This window comes from Ailuropoda melanoleuca, chromosome 20, assembly GCF_002007445.2.
Source record: "Ailuropoda melanoleuca isolate Jingjing chromosome 20, ASM200744v2, whole genome shotgun sequence".
NCBI classification, from domain to species: domain Eukaryota; kingdom Metazoa; phylum Chordata; class Mammalia; order Carnivora; family Ursidae; genus Ailuropoda; species Ailuropoda melanoleuca.
In genome coordinates this window covers 30045315-30071888 of record NC_048237.1, presented here as the reverse complement: position 1 = coordinate 30071888, position 26574 = coordinate 30045315, and the positions used below count along the sequence as shown (strand labels likewise).

At 41.5% G+C, this 26574-nt stretch overlaps 1 protein-coding gene and 1 pseudogene across 1 annotated transcript in view; one reads left to right on the top strand and one right to left on the bottom strand.

Annotated features, from left to right (window-relative positions):
- KTN1 (kinectin 1) overlaps positions 1–132 on the bottom strand; it is a 107894-nt gene extending 107762 nt beyond the window's left edge. The window contains exon 1 of the mRNA XM_034648689.1: positions 7–132. The gene's annotated coding sequence lies outside the window, so the exon portion shown is untranslated. The remainder of the gene's footprint in view (positions 1–6) is intronic.
- Positions 133–20374: 20242 nt separating this feature from the next.
- On the top strand, positions 20375–21027 carry LOC100470651 (annotated as a pseudogene).
- Positions 21028–26574: the final 5547 nt, after the last annotated feature.

The following is a 26574-nucleotide window of genomic DNA, read 5'->3' as shown; positions in this document are numbered from 1 at the left end:
CCTTACCCTGCGTAGCCGGGGAAGGAGACCGGGAAGACGCGGCGGCGCGGGCACTACAGCCCGGGCCGCCCTCTCCGAGGCGCCGCCGCCGCAGTAGCTCAGGTGCCGTCGCGCCGCCCGGCAGGAAACGGGCGGCTTCGGGGCGGGGCGGCCCCCGGCACGTCCCGGCGTCTGAGCCGGCGGTGCCCGGAGACCGGCCTCTTAAAGGGACAGGCGCCCGCCGCCTGGGCCCCCGCGCGCCCGTCCGCGGGCTCCGGTAAGCCCCAGCGTGGGGCTGGCTCGGGATTCCGGGGCTTTCCTCCCGAGGCAACGTCCCGGAGCTAGGTGGGGGGTGGGAGCACAGGGTTTGGAGGCTCAGCGGAATTCCCTTCATTCATTAGCCCTGCTCTCGTTCTCTCTCCCTCTCCCTCCTTTCCCCAAATCTGGTTCGTCTTGCGTGGCCCTCCCACTGAAGAACCACCTGGCCCCCCACACTGGATGATTTTTTTTTTTTAAACCTTAACCAAATGGTACCCGATTTCACCCTGCCCCTCCCAGATTTCTTCCCAGAAATCACTGGAAAACGAAATCTTCCGCTCGTCTGTCTCCAGAGTTTCTCTGAATTCTCCTTCGGGTAACCCCAGCTTCAAGCGGAGAGAGAAATTAAAAACCGACCCAAACAAATTGTGTGCAAATATTATGAAGCTGTTGGGTCTGCCAGCTGGTGGCCACTCATTAAGCCCGAGTAAATAAGAAGCTGCAGCGGAAAGGAGAGGTTGGCCCGGATCCCTGCTTACTAGTTTGCTCTTTGCTGAGAGGATAGCAGCGATCTTCCCCGTCTACTGGCAAAGGAGATGGGCTGATTATCGTTACTTACCGCTCATCAGTTTCTTGCAAAATGCCAGGCACTGCCCAGAACATACATAAACACCCCAAGCTCCTCAAACCTTACGGGAACTCAAAATGATTTAAACGCTTTTAGAGTGTGGACTGAAATAAAGAAAATTAGGGACTCATCACTAATTCCTCCCCCTATATCCTGACCAAGGGGGAACAGGAGCAATCTTTAAGGAATGAACATCAGAACAGTTCTTACACCAACAGAGAATTTCCTGTATATGAGCTGGCTAAAAACGCACTATACAGTTGAATTCTAATTATTTTTGTCCAAGTTTTCTAGAGCACCTCCAAAATACAAATGAAAATTGAAGAAGTATGTGTTAGCCTGAGATGTTGAGAATTCTGCCAGTCTCCAGCCACTATGTCCTCCAAAAATGCACTGTCTTATTTTAACTCCAGAAGTGTCCTCTTTTTCCTTTCTCAGTAGTGTTACTCAGTCCCTCAGCTGCTCCAGTGCCCTCAAAGCAATCTATCTCTAAACCACTGGCTGCCTTCTGAGTGTGTGCCAAGGGACCCAGCTTTATGGAAGAGTGAAGCCATTAGACCCAATACAAAGGTGGAAGTGCATCATCTGTATAATGGAGTTTAAGGACTCTTGATTGGTTTACAAATAGCCACCTAATTTCCTCTGGTTAGTACTAAAGCACGTTTTAGGCTAGAATAAACATTTCTATCATTTTCCTGACTTCAGTAAAACCTCAGTGTCATTTTAGAGACAGTAATATTTAAGTACATTTGTACATAAGACAGTAAGTGGAATTTGGGGACATGTTTACCCTAAATATATTAAGTTTTACAGTCAGAGTGCACACAAAAATAAGTGTTCCACAGTTTGAAACAAAGAAGCATAAGTGTATCAGCTATTTCAGTTTTTCTGGGTGATTGAACTTCGACTTTAAAAGTAAAGTGATTCGTTGCTTCATTTTTATAAGCTTCTAATTTATTCACATCTAAACAAAAAGACTGACTAGAACTGTTACACATGGTAAGCCCTATTAGGAATTAAGACCTAACCTCTAAATTTTGAAATATGCTATAGTATAATTAACTATAATTAACACATAAATGTAATTTATCTTGCTTGCTGTTTACTACCTTCCAAAGCTACTGAGACAGTAACTAACCTGCTAAAAAGGATTAGCAACTGAGGTATCTCTAATTGTAACAACTAAGGAATTAAATTTGATTGAAAATTGTAAAGTGTAACACTGTTACCTAAACAGTACTTGTCTCTCTCTCTTCTCTTTTTTTTTTAATTAAACAAAGTGCAATTTACTGGAGGGTGCCTTCCGATAATAATTCTCTTTGTTCCAAATTTTGGGAAAGTTTTAAAGACATGGTACACACCATTCCAGCAGAGAAAGAGAAAGCTGGCTATTCCTGTTTTGTCTAGGGAAGATTTCCCAGAAGTGGTGAGTTATGTAGAGATCTGAGTAATATGTAACAGATTACATCTCCTACTCCAGCAGATCAGGGATGGCAGAGATGAAAGTATAATGAAGCAATTCACGGAGCTAAAAGTGAAGGGCAGATTCCAGGTATACCTTCTCCTCCCAAGTAATGGAATGGGGAAGTGCATAGAAACATCTGCAGCTGCAGATCTACAAGTAATCAGCTCTTACAGCAAAGTATCTGGCACATGACTGTGCTTATTCAAAGTCTGCATTGTGCCCTTTGACATCTAGTCGCTTTAAGCATATGGTATTCAAATGCTTTCATGCCAAATTATTTGCCACCCTTTGCATGGAGAGATAGTGTCTGTGCCCGGACTCTTGAATCTGGGAGGGCTTTGTGATGCTGTGACCAATAGGATATGCTAAAAGTAAATATCCCAAGTTCTAGACCCACGCTCTAAGAGACAGGCAGGTCCACTTCCTGTCCCTTGGAACCATTGCTCTTAGAGCCCTGAGCTACTATGTGAGAAGTCCAGCTACCTTCCTGGAGAGACCATGTGGGGAGGTCCTGAGAATACATGGGGAGGAAGAGAAACCCACCTGGGCCTAGCCTTCTAACTGTACCTACCACCGTGCCAGATATATGAATGAAGACTTCTAGAACCCCAGATCATCCACGCCACAAGTTAAATACCACCAAGTGGCCCCACTCAATACCACATGGAGGAGAAGAATCCACCCAACCAAGCCCCGACTGAATTTCTGACCCCATATAATTTTTATGATTTTTAAGCGCTTGTTAATCAATACTAGATAAGCAGAATAATCTTTCTTCCACTTCTAAATAGCTGTAAGAAATATTAGAGACTCATATAAGCAGAAGAGATTTCCAACTTTATCCATACAACCCAAAGACTTCACTGGGGACTTTCAAGGGAAACTTGGGCAGGAATGGGTAGTGGCTTAAAGCTACTTTGTAGCATAATAGAATATTATTGAAACCACCTTCATGTCTCCCATCTTCAAAGGCTTGTCCAATGATTGAAAACTGGTGGATTAAATAACAAAAGACGAACCAGTATTGATTGTGCCTATGCACTGTGCAGATACTCAATGTACACTAGTTCAAACAATTACCAAAGCCACCTTCTGGTATAGTACTAGGCTTATACTGAGTAACTAGCTCAAGGACACAGAGCTCAAAAACTAGCACCTAAACCCAGACTCCAATTCCCATGCATGTGCCCCTGCACTATGTTAGCTCCCAAGGTATAAACCCTTAGATACACAAACTTTTAAAACATAAGTTTTCATTTATATATAGGTTTCACTTATTCATGATATCCTTTCTGTCATTCACATAAATAATGAGCACACGTATAACATTCAACTAAATCAGCAATATGAAAATGGCTACTAGCCACCATCCTGTAAACTCTAACAGAGTTCAGTATTGAAATGGGAAAAGAACAGTCTCTTCAATAAATGGTGTTGGGAAAATTGGACAGCCACATGCAGAAGAATGAAAGTGGACCATTCTCTTATACCATACACAAAGATGAACTCAAAATGGATGAAACACCTAAATGTGAGACAGGAATCCATCAAAATCTTAGGGAAGAATACAGCAACCACTTCGACCCCAGCCTCAGCAACTTCTTGCTAGACACGTCTCTAAAAGCAAAGGGAACAAAAGCAAAAATGAACTATTGGGACTTCATCAGATAAAATCTTCTGCACAGCAAAGGAAACAGTCAACAAAACTAAAAGGCTACCTAAGAAAATATTTGCAAATGACCTGTCAGATGAAGGGCTAGTATCCAAGATCTATAAAGAACTTATCAAACTCAACACCCCAAAAAACAAAGAATCCAGTCAAGAAATGGACAGAAGACACGAACAGGCACTTCTCCAAAAAAGACATACAAATGGCCAACAGACACATGAAAAAATGGTCAACGTCACTTGGCATCATGGAAATACAATTCAAAACCACATTGAGATACCATCTTACACCAGTCAGAATGGCTAAAATTAACAAGACAGGAAACAACAAATATTGGTGAGGATGTGGAGAAAGGGACACTGTTGGTGGGAATGCAAACTGGTACAACCACTCTGGAAAACAGTATGGAGTTTCCTCAAGAAGTTAAAAACAGAGCTACCTTACGACCCAGCAATTGCACTACTGGGTATTTACCCCAAAGATACAAATGTAGTGAAACAAAGGGGCACTTGCACCCCAATGTTCATAGCAGCAGTGTCCACAATGGCCAAACTATGGAAGGAGACGAGATGTCCATCAACAGATGAATGGACAAAAAAGATGTGGGATACACACACACACACACACACACACACAATGGAATATGACTCAGTCATCAGGAAAGATGAATACTTACCATTTACATCAACATGGATGAATACTTACCATTTACATCAACTGGAGGGTATTATGCTAAGTGAAGTAAGTCAATCAGAGAAAGACAATTATCATATGGTTTCACTCATATGTGGAATATAAGAAACAGTGCAGAGGACCACAAGGAAAGGGAGGGAAAACTGAATGGGAAGAAATCAGAGAGGGAGACAAACCATGAGAGACTCTTAACTATGAGAAACAAACTGAGGGTGGCTGAATAGGATTTGGGTGGGGAAATGGGGTAATTGGGTGATGGGCATTAAGAAGGACACGTGATTTGATGAGCAGTAGGCGTTCTACGCAACTGATGAATTATTGAACACTACATCTGAAACCAGTGATGTACTATGTGTTGGCTAATTGAATTTAAATGAAAGAAAGAAAAGAAAAGAAAAGAAAAGAAAAGAAAGAAAGAAAGAAAGAAAGAAAGAAAGAAAGAAAGAAAGAAAGAAAGAAAGAAAGAGGGGTTCCTGGGTGGCTTAGATGGTTAAGCGTCTGCCTTCAGCTCAGGTCATGATCTCAGGGTCCTGGGATCAAGCCCCACGTCAGGCTCCCTGCTTGGCGGGGAGCCTGCTTCTCCCTCTCCCTCTCCTATCCCCCCTGTGTCTGTTCTCTCTCTCTGTCAAATAAATAAATAATTTCTTTAAAAAAAAAAAGAAAGAAAGAAAGAAAAAAGAATTCAGTATTGAAAAATGAAAAATGTACACTTTGTCCAAATACATGTAGTAACTGGAAGAAACAACCTTTAAAGGTAAAGCCTCTTAGATTCTTGATTCTATGATTTTATACACTTCCTTATAAGGATTTTTGTTAAATATTGAATTTACAATCAGAGAACCTGGTTTTGCTCTAGCTGTGCTCCTTCCTAGCTGTGTAGCTTCAGATAAGTCACTTTACCTCTCAGAGTTTTAGTTTCCTCCCTGATTACAGAGGATAAGAGTACTTAGCTCTAAGAGTTAGTGTGGGAATTAAATGAGATTGTATGGGGGTTTTTTTGTTTTTAAGTAATCTCTACACCCAACATGGGGCTTGAACTCATGACCCCAAGATCAAGAGTCATATGCTCTACTGACTAAGCCAGCCAGGTGCCCTGAGATCACATATTTTTAAATATTTTGAAACAAAATGGTAATATAACTACTATATTATTATAGACTAACCACCTTATGACAAGTTTTACTTAATATAAATATTAAATAAGGTACTGTTTAAGCTAAATTATATCTGAATTATAACTATGATATCAGCTACTTTTTATAATTTCTAATTCTCTCAACAGTTGAGTGAGATGTAATTTTGCCCATTTTACGGTTGAGAAAGTAGGTTCAGTAAGTCAAGTAACCTGCCTAGGCCAAATAACTAGTTAGTGGCAGAGCTGAATTTCAAACTCCCAAATCCAAGCTGCTTCTCTCTTTTTTTTAAGATATTATTTGTTTATTTGAGAGACAGCCAGCGAGAGAAGGAACACAAGCAGGGGGAGTGGGAGAGGGAGAAGCAGGCTCCTAGCCGAGAAGCCTGATGTGGGGATCGATCCCAGAACGCTGGGATCATGCCCTGAGCCGAAGGCAGACGCTTAATGACTGCGTTGCCCAGGCGCCCCCCCCCCCAAAATCCAAGCTTCTTCCAGTGTACCCCTGACATGCCAACAGGCTAGTGGATAAACTGCTGGAGCAGCGTAAAAAAAGAGAGAGCTGACATCTCTCCTTCCACCTCAGGCCAAACCACTCCTAACCCCACCAGATAGGTAGAAATCGTTCTTATCTCAAGAAACATTACATATAATTCAACATCCTTCCTCAAACAGCTACTTCAATGTTAAAATGTTTGGTGTCCCTGCCTCCCACACTCGGTGTAATCCTTCTGTTAGTCTAACCTCCACCTTAGACACCTTTTTAATTACACGTTCATTGTTAAAATACACTTGGCAAAGAAAAAGAAACAAATAAAAAGAAGTAAAAAAAATTTTTTTATTACCTGTAGACCTACATCCAGAGGTAACATTTTAAAATTTCTTCCATTTTAAAAAATCTGTGCACATTTTTATCCTAAGTATGACTGTAAATGCCAAATGAAGTAACATATGCAAACATTTTAGATAACATCCAATTTTTTTATCATCCATTTTTTCTGACTTTGACTCAGGAAGTTGGCAAGACTGCCACATATTAAAGAGATAGAACAAAGAAATGTGATAATTTATCCTTGATTGGATCATCATGCAAAAAATATTATGAAAGACATTTGGGGTACAAATTGGGGTTATCTGTATATGGACTGAGTACTGTATAACACTAGAGGACCATTGTTAACTTCCTTGTGTATGACAATATATGTGATTGTAATAAGTAACTATGTCTGATCCCTTTATTTTTCGGAAACACCTATTGAAGTATTTAGGTAAAAAATCATGATATGTATAACATACTTTCAAATGAGTCCCCAAAACTACATATGGAGAAAGGAAATATGGGAAAATGTCAACAACTGTTGAGTCTAAGATGTAGGCATGCAGGTATACATTGCACTGTTTTTCAACTTTTCTGTGTGTTTGAAATTTTTCCACAATAAAATGCTGAAGAAGAAAAATCCAAAAGAAACATATGGTTGTTATAGAAGATTTGCAGAAAACAAAAATGTAAGGACAAAAATTAGTGTGGTTTTAAACATTTCTTGGTATCTTCTGTGATGGTCTCATTTCCTTGTAAGTATTTGAAGAGTTTATGAAAATCACCCTCACACTGTTCTCCTTTCTCTAACCCAGTTACTACCCAGGCTTACTTTCCAGTTCTCTCCTCATCTTTGGGGTCCTCTCATACCATTTTCATGGCATCTTTAATAGCAGATGGTACACTTTTACTAATCAGAGACCTAAATAATGTTCAGGGTCGAAGAAGATTAATTCTTCATTCTTGAGTCTTCACATGACAGGTGTCATTTGTTCAATAGGTTAGATCTGTTCATTAGTATTAGCTATTCAATAGGGCCTAAAGCAAAAATGTGTTCAATACACAGGCTGCTTTGTGTCACATAAAAAAACAAAACAAAACAAAACAAACAAAACCCTCTCTTTCACCACTATTGCCTACAAGCTTCATTCTAACCAGCCATGCTGCTGGGATGAACCATGGCCTAAGGAGTCAGACAAGAGGACATGGATATTTCAGCATAAACCATCACCACTACTACCCAAATAATTCTTGAGAGTGTGACCTGGTGAGGGCAGATCAAATAAAACCAAATCAACAATATTTGCAACATGCACAGCATATTAGATGTTTAAATATAAAATGTGCATTTAAAAACTTTTGTCCTCCAGGGGCACGTGGGTGGCACAGTCAGCTAAGTGTCCAACTCTTGGTTTTGGTTCAGGTCATGATCTCCAGGTCCTGAGATTGAGCCCCACGTCAGGCTCTAATGCTCAGTACAGTATCTGCTTGGGTTTCTCTCTCCTTCTCCCTCTATCCTTCCCCCGCCTCTCTCTCTCTCTCTCTCTCTCAAATAAATAAATAAATCTTTAAAAAAAAATTTTGTTTTCCAGGATGCTTTTTAAACCACACTTCTATTTGCTGGCTCATATTCAGCTCCTCATCATGACTCTTAGATCCCAGCCAGTCCTTACTGGGTATTTTTCCTCCCCATAGTATAACAACCCTGTAATTAACCTTCCCCAGCTTTGTTCCATTTATTTCTGACCACGTCTCCAATTTACCAATGTCCTTTGATCCAACTCAACAATTTTTAAAAGCCACCTTTTGGTACTACCAAATAGTGCTTTGGAAATTTTATTGTTTTTTTAAAGATTTTATTTATTCATTTGAGAAAGAGCAAGAGACAGAGAGAAAGAGAGAGAGAAAGAGTACAAGCCGGGGGAGGGGAGCGAGGGAAAGGGAGAAGCAGACTCCCCACTGAACAGGAAGCCCTGATGCGGGTCTCAATCCCAGGACCCCAGGATCATGACCTGAGCTGAAGGCAGGCGCTTAACCAACAGAGCCACTCAGGTGCACTTGTTTTGGAAATTTTATATTTATGAGATAAGGTAAAGAGATCGTAAGCTCCATTAGGAATCATCATTCTGTGAAGGCTGTATAAGAATTCCTCTGGGGGTGCCTGGGTGGTTCAGTCGTTAAGCGTCTGCCTTCAGCTCAGGGCCTGATCCTGGCGTACTGGGATCGAGCCCCGCATCGGGCTCCTCCTCTGAGAGCCTGCTTCTTCCTCTCCCACTCCCCCTGCTTGTGTTCCCTTTCTCGCTGGCTGTCTCTCTCTCTGNTCTGGGATCGAGCCCCGCATCGGGCTCCTCCTCTGAGAGCCTGCTCCTTCCTCTCCCACTCCCCCTGCTTGTGTTCCCTTTCTCGCTGGCTGTCTCTCTCTCTGTCAAATAAATAAATAAAATCTTAAAAAAAAAAANTAAAAAAAAAAAGAATTCCTCTGGATGCCGACCCTCATAACACAGAACCCTGGCCTCCTCAGGGACCTCACTCAATCAGCAATACCCTTTTTGTCTGTATCTTCACTCTTTCCCTCTGTCACCCATTCATGCATTCAGGGCTCTCTCCACTCAAATGGAGAAAGAAGAAGAGTTCCTTCAAACTCTATACCACCCCATCCACCCATCCCTTGCATAGCTAGGTTTTTGATTGGTTGGTTGATTGCTTGGTTAAGAGGCAACTTACTTGACTGTATTCTCACTACCCATTCACTTATTCCTCATACTACAGTAACCTGTTCCTGCAACCACAGCTGGATTCTGAAACACTTCTCATCAATGATCTCTCCACTGCTAACTCCTCTTTGTCACTTGACACCACTGATTACTTCTGGAAATGCTTCTCTTTCCTTGACTTCAGGGCTCTTCTGCCTCCTCTTCTCCTTCTCTGTACCCCAAAGCTCCTTCTCAGTCTCCTTTTGAGTTTCTCTTCTCTATCGGCTTTGTGTTGCTGGCCCTCAGGATTTCAGCCTTGTCCCTTTATTCTCTCATTTGAGTTCTTTCCTCATCTTATATTATAATCTGTATTCCCAAGCAAGGGCCAAGTTGGTCCTCTACCAACCTCTGCCACTAAGGAAAAGGTAACTGTATTAGTCCGCATTCTCCAGGGAAATAGAACCAAAAGGTTGAAATATATATTGAGAGAGAGAAAGAGAGAGAGAGATTTATTTTAAGGAATTGGTGATTCCTTAACCCATGTGATTCTGGAAACTGGCAAGTCCAAAATCTTATGGGTGGGCAGGCATGATGGAGACTCAGAGAAGAGTCAATGTTGCAGTTCAAGTCCCAAGGCAGTCTAGTGGCAGAAATCGTTTTCTTCCAGGGAGGTCAGGCTTTTGCTAGTAAGACCTTCAACTGATTAGGTGAAGCTCATCACATTACGAAGGATAACCCCCTTTACCCGAAATCTGCTGCTTTGTATGTTAATACCATCTAAAAACTACTTTCATAGAATCATCTAGAATAATGTTTGACCAAATATTTGGATACTCTGGCTTAGTCAAATTGATACCTAAAAATAACCATCGTGGGTACCTTGGACTCTCAGGGCAATAGACACCACATTTGGGTCTGTAACTAATATACTGAGTGATTTAGTTTGCTAACTTCAGGTGGGGCCCAGAACAAGAAAGCACTCTGTCCAGGGCTTTTGTGCCCTATCATCAATTGAACCTCATGGCCCAGCAGATTCAATAATGCTGGAGGTATCTACAGGAGATGAAAAAACTGTATATAGCCTCTGGCAAGTCTTGATAGAATAATCAGAGTGCAGACATCTAGGTTTTGGGATATACTGAATGCCACTGCGCCCTAATCAAGTTCAAGTAGCCGACCATGAAATGACACCAAGTGACCAGGTGACCCGAGCTACCCATTATAAATTAGATGTAATCCAACCCATCAACCCATTTTGGGTGTGGGAAAGGATGTCCATCATCAAAAAGATATGGTTTATGTAAGATCTAGCTTGAGCAGTTTCTGAAAGCACAAATGAATTACACAAACATGCTGTCTACTCCAGTGCCACCTCTCCTTCACTCACACCTAATGGTCTCATTCGAAATTCCACTTGATCAAGGAAGCAGAAATTTGAGCCTGGTTTAGAGATGCAACTATTCAATACATGGGCACTAGCTGAAAGTCAACTGCTGCAGAATCATAACCCCATTCAAGGGTGACCCTGAAGGGTGAGAGGGAGGATAAATCTTCCCAGTGGGCAGAAAGTCAAGCCGTATATCTGGTGTGCACTTTGCCTGAAAGGAGAGATGTTTATATATTTAGGTCTACACAGATTCATGGGCTTGAGGTTAGCGACCTAGAAGGTGCAAGATTGAAGAACTGATAACAAGGAGGTTTGGGAAAGAGGCATGCGGATATGTCCACTTAATAACTGACATAGAATGTAAGGACATTTCTTTTCCATGTGAATGCTCATCTAGGGCATAAGATTGCTGTTCTCTATAATCAGGGGAGTAAGAGGAGCCATTATGGGTATACCAACCTCTTTTCTTGGCCAAGCTGAAACTTGTTAAATGAAGTCATGAATAAAATAGCTGTAGTAAGTAGGGATGGAGATTATGGAAGGGTTCAAGCATGTGGACTTCTCACCAAGACCAATCTAGCTACCACTACTGCTAAGTGCCCAGCCTACCAACCAGCAGAAAGCTACACTGAAACCTGGCACACAGCACCATACCATGGGTGGAAGAGCAGCCATCAGATAGCAGGATGATTTTTATTAAACACCTTCCATCATGTAGGGAGCAGTGGTTGGCCCTCACTGGAAGAGACACTCATTCTAGATGGGGATTTGTCTTCCCTGGAGGCAATGCTTCTGCCATCGCCACCATCTGTGTACTTACTGAATACCTATTCACTGTCACAGAATCCCACACAATATTGTTCTGACAAAAGAACTCATTTCACAGCAAGAAGAGTGAGGCAATGGGCTAAGGCCCAAGGGATTTGCTAGAAGTAGCTGACATTATAGAATGGTTAGAATGGCTATCAAAGACACTGTTTGGTGACAAAGGAGAGACAAAGATGATGCCTTGCAACATGAGGGCGCTCTTCTACAAAGTGCAGTATATACTCCGAATCAGCTATCAAGATGTATGGCTCTTTTTTTTTCCCCACCCCACAGCTTATATAGGTGCAGAATCCAAGGGGAAGACAGGAGAGTAGCTTTCCTTGTTATTATACCTCATCATCTACTTACAAAGTTTTGCTTCTGCTCTGGTCAGGTTTAGAGGTCTTAGTTCCCAAAGGAGGAAGGTTTCCACCAGGAGACACAACATAGTTCAGTTTGAACTGAAAATTGAGGCTTCCATCAGGCCATTTTGTGTTTTCTCAAGCCACTGAACAAGAGGAAGGATATACTCTACTGCCTGTTGTGATGGGTCTGTACCAAGAGTATCTGGCCTCTGCTTGGTTCTCTTATAACTACAGTGACCAACTTGTACAAAATAGCCGGAAGTTTCCCCAACTTTATCACTCAAAGTCTCCCATCCCAGAAAACTTTGCAGTCCTAGGCAAACTGGGGCAGTTGGTTACCCAACTAACTTCCTTGAGACATTGAAGGCATTCAGTAAAATTGCTTTAGAGTGGATCATGTTTATATCAGACTAAATTCATCAGTACCCTCCCAAAATATATTGTTTTTTTTTTTTTAAGTAGGCTCTGTACCCAGCATGGAACCCAACATGGGGCTTGAACTCATGACCCTGAGATCAAGACCTGAGCTGAGATCAAGAGTTGGACACTTAACTGACTGAGCCACCCAGGTGCCCTCAAAATATATCTTTGATGACACCCAAACTTATTTTGCATCCCAGGGAGAAATGTTTGAGGGTAACATTGGCTTGCCCCTCCTTTCACTCACTTCCCACAATTATCTTCAGTGGCTTACATGCTTTTGAGGACAGAGTTATGATTCCTTGGCAAGTTGAAGAGAAAGCCCTGGAAGTCACACCCTTCAGCTCAGTTATGCTCTTCACTCATATTTTCCCATATTTTCTAGGGTATGGCTGTAGTACATTGATCTTTATCTTTTTTGGTGAATTCTCATTAATCTAATTTTTTCAGCACTAGGGAAAATTTATGTTAGATCTGGAAGAAACCATAGAAATCATCTCATCCAAACCCAACATTTCATGTTCATTTACAATGCTCTGTGATTTAAACTTCTTTATTTTTGTTTTAGTTTATGATTTGTCATGTTCACAAAGCATTCATTTCCTTAAGTGGCCAAAAATTATACTTGTACATTTAATCCAATGAGTAATTTATTCTTTGCGTGTAAAATGATTATGAGCTCTGACTTTCAAAACCTAGAAACAGCTCAGTGTTTTTTAGCATCTCACCAAAAATCACTACTCAATGAGGGTTTGTTGACGAGGGACCCTGGTCTTCTAAATATTGTACATCAGTCTCATTTTCTATTGTGTCTGGATAATGACATCAGTGATTGTCAAAAGGTCTGTTTGCAGATGGACTTGGCTTATAGCACCAATCACAGAGTCCAACTCAAGATTAAGATGTATTTCATTCCAGGTCAGCAATAACTTAGGTAAAACAATACCCTCCCACGAAACCTCCTTCAGTGCTCCTCCTTCGGTGGAGAGCTACCAAATAATAGGGTAAATAGATCATTAGTTTTGTGTTATGTTCTTATGAATCAGTTCTAATATTCCAAAGACAACAATAAAGAAGAGCAGAAGTTGCAGAAACAACAAACTGAATTTAAACACTGACCAAGAAATATTCACCATGCTTAGAAACTCCCACAAGGGTTTATCAGAGTCCACTGGCTACGAAATTGCCAGGAAAGAAAGGAGATTCCTGCTGTCAGCTCAAAGCCACAGAAAGGGGTTTTTTAAACCATGTTTTTCCTTCTTTGACTTTAAAATTCATTCTTTTATTACTTTATTTCCTCACTTGGAGTGCACTGGGACTGTTATGGGAGATCTGAATTCCCGCTGGTGCCGGAGATGGAAAGAAACCAAGATGACAAGAGTAAGAGGGTCAACAACACCAAATTCATTTCGGTGCCTAACCTGACAGTAGAGGATACAATGTCAAGATTAGTAAAAAGCCCAGATCCAAGCACTAATAATATCAATAATGCTCCACTATGAAGTTCTATAAATATTTTGTCAAAAGTTATTTAATATTGAGAAAAGAGAAATAATGGGTATCTCTGAAAGAAAAAAACGTTTTGGGCACTTGGGTGGCTCAGTGGGTTAAGCGTCTGCCTTCAGCTCAGGTAATGATCTCAGGGTCCTGGGATCGAGCCCCACATCGGGCTCCCTACTCAGCTGGGAGTCTGCTTCTCCCTCTGCCCCTCCCCCTACTCATGCTCTCTCTCTCTCTCTCTCTCTCAGTCACTTTCTCTCTCTTAAATAAATAAATAAAATCTTTAAAAAAAAAAAAAGAAAAACATGTTTTGGTTCAAAGGAGTTCAAATCAGCAGGTGAAGCATTTCACAACAGCTTCAAGTTTGAATGATCCCTCAACTCTTCCCGGGGTTCTTCTCATAAATCCTGCAGTTAATCTGGTCTCATCAAGCCGTAGGAGTGTACTGTAAGTAGCAAACAATTCTCAAAGGGCTCCAGAGCAAAGACCAAATCCAGGATAGAGCTGTAAGATCCTTTATTTAGAAGTCAGGGAGACTTAAGGCCGTGCCTCCTAGATCCTGCAGACAGACGGAAAGGCTGCTAAGGATTTAAAGGGTGTATCTTGGGGCGCCTGGGTGGCACAGCGGTTAAGCATCTGCCTTCGGCTCAGGGCGTGATCCCGGCGTTATGGGATCGAGCCCCACATCAGGCTCCTCTGCTATGAGCCTGCTTCTTCCTCTCCCACTCCCCCTGCTTGTGTTCCCACTCTCGCTGGCTGTCTCTATCTCTGTCAAATAAATAAATAAAATCTTTAAAAAAAAATAAAAATAAATAAAGGGTGTATCTTGCAGACTTCTTCTGTTTCAGCACCAGGGCTTCTAAGAATCTAAGGGCATGTCCCACAGCAGGTTTATGGGGAGTCCAAGATAGAGAGGAAAGCTTATTTCCAAGAGATTTGTGCATCTGACTTCCATAGGATGGAATGGATTATAAATTGACGCTCAGGAATTCCACAAAGTTTTTAAAGTAATTATATCAGCATGACCTGAAAAAGGCAGACATACAGCACCAAGACATACAGCACCAGAGTGCTTTTACCGCCATTTCTCAAAGTGTAGTTCACAAATTACTTGTGATCCACATCAGACCTGATCTGAATTGGGGGGGGGGCATATCCGGGAATCAGTATTTTTATTTATTTTTTTATTTATTTATATTTATTTATTTATTATTTATGGAATCAGGATTTTTAATAGGTAATACTATGGGTGTTAAAGTTTGATATTCACCTCACACAGACCCATTTACTCATTCCTAAACATATTGTTCCTTGTGGCACTGCCTTCCATTCTCTCGTCTTGGAACACTGCTGCCTTCCATTCCTCACATAATATCCATATTTTAAATTTAATGCATTCTGTCCTTTCAGTAAATAGCAGTAGATCCATTGAACAAGGAGAATGTGATGCTTCTTTCACGTCGGACACACAAAAACTAATTTGAAATGCATTGTAGCCCTTTATATGAAAAGTAAAATAATGTTTTTAGAGGAAAACATAGGAGAATATCTTCATAATCTTGAGGTATCAAATATCAAATAAGAGAAAAAAGTATAAACATAAAACAAAAAAATAAAAATTACACTTAATTAAAATTAAGACCTTCTCTTAGTCAAAAAACAGCATTAAAAGAATGAAATGCAGGGTAGAGCTGGGAGGAAAAATTTGCAATACATATATCCAACAAAGTACTTGTATCTGGAACAGGTAAAGAACTCCTACAACTCTAAAAGCCAAAGGCAGACATTCTTTTTTTTTTTTAAGATTTTATTTATTTATTCGACAGAGATAGAGACAGCCAGCGAGAGAGGGAACACAAGCAGGAGGAGTGGGAGAGGAAGAAGCAGGCTCATAGCGGAAGAGCCTGATGTGGGGCTCGATCCCAGAATGCCGGGATCACGCCCTGAGCCAAAGGCAGACGCTTAACCACTGTGCCACCCAGGCACCCCAAAGGCAAACATTCTATTTTATTATAGCTATTCATGGGTATGAAGTGGTATCTCCTTCTAGTTTTGATCTGCATTTCCCTAATAATTAATGATGTTAAGCATCCTTCTTTTTCTTTTTTTACACCCAACATGGGTTTTGAGCTCATGACCCTGAGATCAAGAGTTGCATACTCTACCCACTGAGCCAGCCAGGAGCCCTGGGTACCTTTTTATATACCTGTTGGCCATTTGTATATCTTCTTTGGAGAAATGTCTGTTTAAGTCCTTTGTGCACTTTTAGTGTAGATTATTCGTGTTTTTATACTGTTGAGTTCTAGGTAGGTAATGGTAATAGAATTGAGTTCTATGGTCAGAACACTTAATGTTTGTACTAAAAAAAAAAAGTTTGTACTACCCAAAGAGACCTACAGAGTCAATGCTATCCCCATCAAAATTCAACGACATTTTTTACTGAAATAGAAAAAAATAATCCTAAAATTTGTAGGGAAACACAAAAGACCAAAAATAGCCAAAGCAATCTTGAGAAAGAAGAACAAAGATGAGGGGCGCCTGGGTGGCACAGCGGTTAAGCGTCTGCCTTCAGCTCAGGGCGTGATCCCAGCATTATGGGATCGAGCCCCACATCAGGCTCCTCTGCTATGAGCCTGCTTCTTCCTCTCCCACTCCCCCTGCTTGTGTACCCCCTCTCGCTGGCTGTCTCTATCTCTGTCAAATAAATAAATAAATAAAATCTTAAAAAAAAAAAAAAGAAGAACAAAGATGAAGATATTAATACTTTCTGATTTCAGGGCACCTGGGTGGCTCAGTCGGTTAAGCAGCTATCTTTAGCTCAGATCATGATCTCAAGGATCCTGGGATTGAGCCCAGAGTGAGTCTGGGCTGCCTGCTCAGCAGGGAGTCTGCTTCTCCCCCTCTCTCTGCCCCTCCTCCTGCTTGTGCTGTCTCTCTCTCTCTTTCTCTCTCTCAAATAAATAAAATCTTAAAAAAAAAAAAACCCTTCCTGATTTCAAATCATATTACAAGGCTACAGTAATTAAAGCCGTATAGTACTGGTATAAAGACAGACATACAGACCAATGGAATGGAATAGAAATGCCAGAAACAAACCTACACGTAGATGATCAATTGATCTTTGACAAGAGTGCTGAGTATACACAATAGAGAAAAGACAATCTTTTCAATAAATGGTGCTGGGAAAATTGGAGATCCATATGCAAAAAAAGGAAATTGGATCCCTACTTTACAGAATACACAAAAATCAACTCAAAATGGGTTAAAGATTTGGGGTGCCTGGGTGGCTCAGTCAGTTAAGCATCCATCTTTTGATTTTGGCTCAGGTCATGATCTCAGGGTCATGAGATCGAGCTCCATGTTGGGCTCCAGATGGGCATGGAGCCCACTTGAGATTCTCACTCCCTTTGCCTCTGTCCTTCTCTCCCCCCCATACTCCCCCCCCCCAAAGAGGTTAAAGACTTAAATTTAAGACCTGGAACTGTAAAACTGCTAGAAAAAAGTATACAGGAAAAGTTCCTTGATGTTGGTCTTGGTAATGACTTCTTGGATATCATACCAGAAGCACAGGCAACAAAAGCGGAAATAGACAAGTGGGACTACATCAAACTGAAAAGCTTCTGCACAGCAAAGGAAGCAATCAACAGACTTAAAAGGCAACCTACAGAATGGGAGAAAATATTTGCAAACCATGTATCTGAAAGGGGGACTTTTTTTTTTTTAAGAGTTTTTTTATTTGAGAGAGAGAGAGAGTGAGAGCCCCAGCAGGGGCAGGGGTAGAGGAAGAGGGAGAAGCTGGCTCCCCACTGAGCAGGGAACCTGATGCGGGGCTTGATCCCAAGACCCTGGGGTCATGATGTGAGCTGAAGGCAGATACTGATACTTAACCAACTGAGCCACCCAGGCACCCCGAAAGGGGGTTCATTTTTAAATATCCATTTTAAGTCTCACTTGAGACCTTAATGAAAAGTCACAGACACATGAGGTGTCTTCTCCTTGTCAGTGGTACAACTGTATCCAGAACAACATGGAGCTCACATAGCATGGACCCAACATTTCCCTGACTGCTCAGGGTCATCATGTTGCTGCTGGGTGGAGTGTCCTGCTACCTGGGGCCCCCAGATCTCTGACCTGGGCTGAGATGCAAGAAGTAGAACCACAACGGGGAAGGGAAAAATAACAGAGGGAGCCCTTGACTTTGAGGCGTGAAAAAAAGGGAACCAACCATACTCTGCTCTCATGCACGAGCACCTCAGTGCATTCTAGAACTGCCATTCCAAAAATTAAACAGAAGCCTTTGTTTGGAGATCAGCTCAGATGTGCTCATTAGATCTCAGCTCAAAGCCTCTCCTGCCTGTTCCTCCCTCAGAAGTCCCATAGTGCATGGCCCCAGGCCCATTGTCCTGCATCATGGTTTTTGTTTGTTTTTTTTTTTTTTTTTTTTATTGAAGAATTANGTATTGAAGAATGATGCCGAACAACAATACTACCCAAAAGCGTGAGTGTGGTTGGAAAGATTAATGAAAGTTTGTATTTTGGTTTGTGGCTTTGGTCACTGCTTGCCTCTCAAGCTGCCCGTTTCAATTCAAATTAAGCAGCGCTTCTCAGACGGTGTGTGCCAGCATGCTGTACCTGCAGCTGCCGCCCTCCATCCATCACAGCTCAACTTATCCCACTCCAAGTTCCGGGTCAGCATTTCCTGGTTGCATTCCTTGTCCCAGTCATGCTTCGAGCTGCCCTACTTCTAGCCATTCATCACCCAACAATTGTTGCTGTTAACTGTCTCTCTCACATGACCGGTCCTGCGAAGTGTGCCAGAGGGGAATGCCAGTGGGGTGCTGCAAGCCGGATGTTGCCTGGGATTTGTTAGTGATCTTAAGTATCACAGAGAAATGTCCCTAGTAGAATCTGTGTTGAAGCTAAATGAAATACCCAAGGACATCAAAGGCCTACCTCCTTCTCTACAAAGTTAGAATGCATCCTTGATTCCACACCTGGGCTGCTGTATGGACTAGAACTTAAGCAGATAGGCTTTTGAGTCAGACTACAGAGGTGGGGCACAAACTTGAGAAGATCCTTTAGTTCTGCTCAGTTACCTTAGTCTTGGGGTCATTGCAAGAACGAAGTTAAATTACGTAAAGCAATTAGAACAATGCCTGTCACATGAAGAGTCCTATAAGTGTTTGCTATTTCTAGTTTTCTGCTCACTCTGCTTAGTATGCTTAGGTTGACAACTTCAGATCATTTATTTATTCCTTCAATCAATATTTACTGAGTACCTATGATGTTCCAGGTACTGTGGACAGTGATCATTTCCTTTGTGGTAAGCCTCGGCAAGATCACCTGGAAACCCCTTTGCACTCACAACTATGCAACTATGGGGACAATAAGACCTCAGAGAAGAAACTGCTGACCAGTTTGTCTTGGAAGACAGATCCCTAGGTAGCTTCTCGATTCCCATGCTCCCAGAATAGCCTAGGAAGAAGAGAGGCAGATAGAGAACATTGAAGACACAACATTGACTTGAACAGATGCTCTCTTCCTCCCCTCAACTCCCTATTCACCCAGAAACTCTGACATATTCTCAAGCAGGGGAGGAGGTTGGAGAGAGGACAGGGGTAGATGAAGAGCAAATGTAGAGGAGTCCTGCAAAACAGCTAAGGTTATCTTTCTAGCAATACGGCAAGATGAAGTGCAAAATAGAATTAAATCGATTTAGAGAAAAATACCAGGGTAAAGCATATGAAATTGCCGATATTTGACAATTTTTGACTTACAAGACATCAGTTTCATATGGTTCACCCTGGAAAAGGTGCAGTATTTCTTGTGCTTCCTGAGTTTATGAGTCATATCTGCCACACCTGTTTTAAATTATCTTAGAAAAGCTCAGGTATAAGATATCATCATCATGAGAATTGGGCCTCACATTGAAACAAGAAGACAAATTTTGGTTACCTGTGTTAGAAATTTGGTGAATGAGATCTCAGAAGCCCAGATAACAACTGACATCAGGAAGGCTTATTTATTCTACTGAATAAACCAACATCAACTGATTGAATTTCTTTCTTTAGTTCACTCTCTAGCTGGATACTAGTAATACTTCTTCACAAAATGGACTTATTAACAAGCTCAGGAAGATTTGGGGTCTCTAGAACTTCTCAGGGATCAGGGTAGATGGTGGGCTGTATTCCTTGCCAATTTCTTTATCCTTATTAAATCTTACATATATTCTCATCTGGTTGGATCCAGAGTTTAGATTACATATTTTTTAGAGGGTGACCCCCTATATCACCGAGATTATAAACATTCCATCTAAACTGAACACCAAAACATGTTTTACACAGCTTAAAAACAGGTTTACTCAGGCAGTGTGCTGGGAGGTCCCATGGATCTGTCTTTTGCTTCAGCAGCGTTTGGACAGAACAACCCAGGGACGCCCCTTTTACCAGCCTCCAAACAACCTCCAACCTTTCCTCCAGTCACAACCTTGGGAGCCATCTTCTCGGCCAACCTCTGCCTATGGGACTAGCCAACACCCTACTTTGAGCTTAGCTCCTTATTATGGATCAACATGAGCCCCTGGATTTGTCAGAATTTTCCACCCAGGTGGAGGCCGCCACCATCAGCCGCCTGGTCAAAAGGCCACCTACACCTACCTCTCTCTGGGCTCCTATTTTGACCTGGAGGGCACGGGCCCCTTCTTCCTCGAGTTAGCTGAGGAGAAGTTTGAGGTGCTGAACATCTCTTGAAGATGGAAAACCAGCACGGCAGCCAGGCCCTCTTCCAGGACGTGCAGAAGTTGTCACAAAGTGAGTGGGGTAAAGCCCGGGACGCCATGAAAGCCACACTGGTTCTGGAAAAGGAACTGAACCAGGTTCTTCTGGAGCTGCATGCCCTGGGTTCTGCCCACACAGACTCCCATCTCTGTGAATTCCAGGAGAACCACTTCCTAGATGAGGAGGTGAAGTGCATCAAGAAGATGGGGACCACCTGACTCGCCTCCGCAACCTAGCTGCCCCCAGACTGGGCTGGGTGAGGATTTCATCCAAAGACTCACCGTCAAGCACAACCCTGAAGCCCAGCAGCCTTGGGGGGCCCCTCTGGCAACCCGCTGGCACCAGGGCTTCTGCCTGAGCCTCTCCCTGAAGCCACTAGGCAGCTTTTTAACCACCCTGGAGCCCTCTCCCAACCCATGCACCAAATGGAAACAATAAAGCTTTTTGCAGAAGAAAAACAAATCCAAAAAACAAAACAAAACAAAAACCAAACGGGTATACTCAATGTCCTAGCAAATTCTCCATCTAGAAATTTACTTGAAGAATATAATTAAAGATATATGCAGATTTAGGTTGAAAGGCTGTATTAGTAAGAGAACAATTGGCACACTCAAACTAGAATAATTCACGTGGGGTTCATTTACAAAGAAACGGAGGAGCTGTAGGAAAACCATCGGGGATGGTACAGGTGCCCAGGGCTTGTGGAGGCACAGAGCTGTCACCAGGCCCAGAGGAAAAAGGACAAAGGAAGGACTGGTTCTGAGAACCGGGAAGAGAGGATTGGCCACCTTGAGAATAGTGACCTTCAGTCAAGGAGCAAAGCCAGCTCTAGGAGACCTCACAAGGAGGGAGCCAGGGACAAATACCCTGATCTCACTCTTGTCCTTGTCTCCAGTCTCCTGCAGGAGCTCTGTGTTGGCTGAACCTCACTGGAAACCAGAGGGCAAAGGAATCAGTAAATGTACTTCCTAAAGGAGTACAGCTGAGAAAAGAATAGAGAAGAGTAGAAAGTGAATCTGGTGGAATAAACAAGAGATATCTGACACAGAGATGTTCATTGCAGCATTGTTCATAATAACAAAAGATGGAACGGAGCCTAAATGTCCCAGAGTAGGGGGAAATTTTAACAATTCAAGGTATATATATACCCCCAAGAGAACCATTGTCAATATTGATACAGAAAAGCTCACAAAATAACCTGTATAATGTGCTTTACCTTTTGTTTTAAAAACTATATATGGACAAAAATATGTATTTTATATGTACATACGTACACATATAATATACGCATACACATTCATACAAGAGAAAAGGTTTAGAGTGTATCCATCAAGATATAAATGGTAGTTATCACAAAGAGAGTACAGTTATAGGTAATTTTATCTAGGGTTTGCTTTGTGCGTTTTTGTTTTTGTTTTTCTTGAGCAGGGAAAGTTTAATGTGAAGAATTACTAACTATGGCCGGGTTTGGAGTAACAAGGAGTCAGCTGGTAGGAAACAAAGAGAGCTCTAAAGAATATAAGAAGGGCTGATATGAGGGGCAGCCACAACCCTGAGGTCTGAGATAGAGGGCAAGGACCCTCCTCCCCACCAAGGCCTGGGGAGCTTGTTGGGCAGGGGGTGGCCATGGGGTGGCCATGGGCTGGCAGGGAAGTTACTGTCCGCTGTGTGGTCCAAACTTGCTCAAAATCTGCTCTGTAGGGTGCTGGGGAAAACTTATCACAGGGAGCTGTCTCATCGGAAGCATTTTATTGCAAAACCACTGGAGAGGTTGGGTATGTCTATTGGGGGAAGTTCCTGGCGACAGGAGCCTGCCAAAGCAATACACTGGAACAAGAGAGGAAACTCCCTTCCATCTACAACGAAAGCTCCCTGTACTGGTAAAGTTTAGCATATGTATCAGCTGGCAAAAGGAAAATATTTATGGGCCCATCTCCATTTTTGCAGAATGGGGAATGAAGTATGAATTTGAAGCTGAAAAGCAATAAACTGATAACTGGCATACACTCCAAAACCTACCACCTAGGGGTACTGTGTGGGAACACACACAGATAAGCATATGGTTTTATAATCTGCTATTTTCTTGCAATAAATGCTGTGGGCATCTCTCCTTGTCAATAAATATAGATCTGCAGCAACATTTTTCATTATCCAATAGTTTATATGCACTTTGCTTTATATAACTGATGGCTTACGGGTAAACATTCAAATTGTATCTTATTTTCACTATTCTAAACAATGTTGCGTTGAACTTCTTTATTATTTATTTATTTATTTAGGTGCAAAATGGTGGTTTTATTAAAGCACAAGTGTAACAGGATTTTTTCTCTGTCGGTGCCCGTGGTTCTTGGTCGGTCTGCTTCGAAGAATGAAGAGGTAGAGCAGACAGAGCGGTGGGCAGCACAGCAAGGTGTACTGAGCGACAACAAAGTGATAGCACAAAGCTCCCGAGGAGGAAGGGGACCCGAGAGGGTTGCCCTGTGTTGAGTTTCTTTAAATGATTATTTTCTCAGAGTAAATTACTAGAAGTTGAATTGTTGGATTAATAGTCCTGTGCTAAATTGATAAGCATACTCATTGGGTACATTATCTATTTGATTGAGCAAAAAAATCATTTTTCAGTTTATGCGTTTCTCAAGAATGCATGAAGAAGGTGCCACTTAAGACATCTGATCTGGTGTCTAGTCAAAGAAGGTCAAACACCAGTGTGGTTCCAGAGCGAATTTCTCTGAGAGGCACGTAGCCTAGCCGGGAAAGCTAATTGTCAAGGATGGCCCCTACTCTGGCTCTTCACTAAAATAGCATAGAGGATCTTTTAAATTAATAATCTTTATTTTTTTTAGAGCAGTTTTATTTAGGCTCACAACAAAACTGAGCAAAAGTACAGAGAATTCCCATATATCGCCTGCACGCCCACATCAGCACAAACGCCCTCATCCTCAACCACCATCACCACAGTGGTACATTTTTTTTACAAGTGATGAGCCTACACTGACACATTATTTTCACTCAAAGTTTATGGTTTACATTATATTAGTTTACATTACATTCAATCCTGATGTTGTGCATTTTATGGGTTTGGACAAATGTATGATGACGTGTATCTACCATTGTGATATCATACAGAATAGTTTCACTGCCCTAAAAATCCTCTGTGCTTGGCCTATTTATCCCACCCTCCCCCCTAATCCCTGGTGACCACTGATCATTTTACTGTCTCCATAGTTTTGCCTTTTCCAGAATGTCATATAGTTGGAATCACACATTATGTAACCTTTTCAGAGTGTCTTCTTTCGCTTCGTAATATGCATTTAATTTTCCTCCATCACTCTTCATTGCTTGACAGCTCGTTTCTTTTCAACACTGAATAATACCCCATTGTCTGTATGAACCGGTTTATGTTCCCACCTTGGTGGCTTCCAAGTTTGGGCAATTATGAATAAAACTGCTATAAACACCCATGTGCAGGTTTTTGTGTGAACATAAGTGTTCGATTCATTTGGGTGAATACCAAGGAGTGCAAATGTTGGACCGTAAAAGGGTAGGTTTAGTTTTGTAAGAAATGACCAACCTGTCTCCCCAAGTGTCTATATTATCTATATTATTTTGCATTCCTACCAGTAATGAATGGGAATTCCCATTGCTCTATACCCTCACCAGCATTTAGTGTCATCAGTGTTTTGAATTTGGGCCATTGTCATGGGTATATACTCATATTTCTTTTCAATTTCCAATTCTCTAATAACATGCGATGTTGAACATCTTTTCTTGGGCTTACTTGCCATCTGCATATCTTCTTTGGTGAGGTGTCTGTTAAGACCTTTTGCCCATTTTTAAATTGGGTTGCTTGTTTTCTTGTTGAGTTTTAAGAGTTCTTTGTATATAATGAATAACAGTCCTCTGTTGATGTATCTCTTGAAAATATTTTCTTCTAGTTTGTGGCTTGTTTTCTCATTCTCATGACAGTGTCTTTCACTGAACAGAAGTTTTTAATTTTAATGAAGTGCAGCTTATCAGTTATTTCCTTCATGGATCATGCCTTTGGTGCTTTATCTAAAAAGTATCATGACCTAAGATCATCTAGGTCTCCTCCTATATTATCTTGCAGGAATTTCAGAGCTTTGCACTTTACATTTAGGTCTGATCCATTTTGTGTTAATTTTTGTAAAGGATATAAGGTGTGTGTCTAGATTCTTTTTTTTTTTTTTTTTTTGCATGTGTATGTCTAGTTGTTCTAGCATCATTTGTTGAAAAGACTATCTTTGCTCCATTGTATTGCCTTTGCTTCTTTGGTAAAGATCAGTTGATTATATTTATGTGGTCCTATTCCTGGGCTCTCTCTTCTGTTCCATTCATCTATTTGTCTATTGTTCGACCAACATACTGTCTTGATTACTATAGCTTTATCATAAATCTTGAAGTTGGGCAATTTCCGTCCTCCATCTTTGTTCTCTTCCAATATTGTGTTGTCTATTCCAGGTCCTTTGTCTCTGCATATAAACTTTATGATTAGCTTCTCTATATCCATGAATAACTTGCTGGAATTTTTATTGGAATTGCACTGAATCTGTGAATCAAGTTGGGAATAATTGCGCTCTTGACAATATTGAGTTTTCCTATCCATGAACATGAAATATCTCCATTTATTTAGTTCTTCTTTGATATTTTTCATCAGTTTTGTAGTTTTCTTCATATATATCTTGTACATATTTTGTCAGATTTATACCTGAGAATTTCATTTTTGGGGGTGCTTATGTAAAAGATAACATATTTTAGGTTCCAAATTATATTGTTCATTGTTCATATGTAGGAAAGCAATTGACTTTTGTATATTAACTTTGTACCCTGCCACTTTGTTGTAATTGCTTATTAGTTCCAGTAGTTTTTTTGTTGATTAAATTTCCAACAGAACAAAAACGGGGCCATTTTACTCCTATTCTTCAGCAAACCCTGCTCCCAACTTTATTGACTATGCCATCTGGATAACCTTATACAACCTTTTCATTAAATATCTCTTCTTTACAAAATCCTTCCCTAGTTCCTAGGTCAGTTTAAGAACCCCTCATTTTATGTTCTTATAGATACTTATTTTTATCACAATACTAATGCTTTACTTTTGTTACTAATTAAAATTCTGTCTGCCTGACTGCAGTGTAAAGTTCACTGAAGTCAAGGACCTTGTCTTCCCTGTTCATCACAGACACACGATATAGACTCTCAATGCATGTTTGTTTAATGAATGAATAAATGATTGTACCCTCCCTTCCAATCACTACAAAAAAGCTGAATTATCCTGTATTTATCATACAGAGTCAAGTGAGGAAACTGAAACCACTCGAAGAGTTTAAAGCAGATGGAACTTACTATGGGTGACTCGGTGCCCAGGAGGTAGAAGAGCTGAGAAGACCAGCAGGAAAGTAAGTTACCCCAGGTATTCACAACGGCATAAAGGTCTTAGGACTTTCAGGTTGGAGGGACAGCAGGAAGAGTTGATATTACAGAACCCAGGCGCCCCGGTTCTGTAGGTCAGAAGTCCAAGGAAGTGTGGCTTAGCGGGGTCTTCTGTTCAGTTTCACAAGGCTGAAGTCAAGGGCTCAGCAGCCCTGCAGTTGATTGGGGAGGTTCTGAAGATGACTCTGCTTCCATGCTCATTCACGTTGTGGGCAGAATTCAACTCCGTGCGGGTGTAGGATTGATGTCCTTGTTTCCTTGCTGGTTGTCAAACAGAGATGATTCTTAACTTCCAGAGGCTGCCTACATTCCTTGTTTCGTGACCTGCTTCCTCTATCTTCAAAGCCAGCAATGGCAGATCAAGTCCTTCTCATGCTTCAATCTCTCAGACTTTCCCATTCTGACTCATTTCTCCCGTCGCCAGTAAGAAAAGGTTCTCTTTTTAAGGGCTCATATGATTAGAGTGAGTCTGCTTGTGTAATCCAGGACCATCTCCCCATCTCAGATCCATAACCCTAATCACATCTGCAAAGC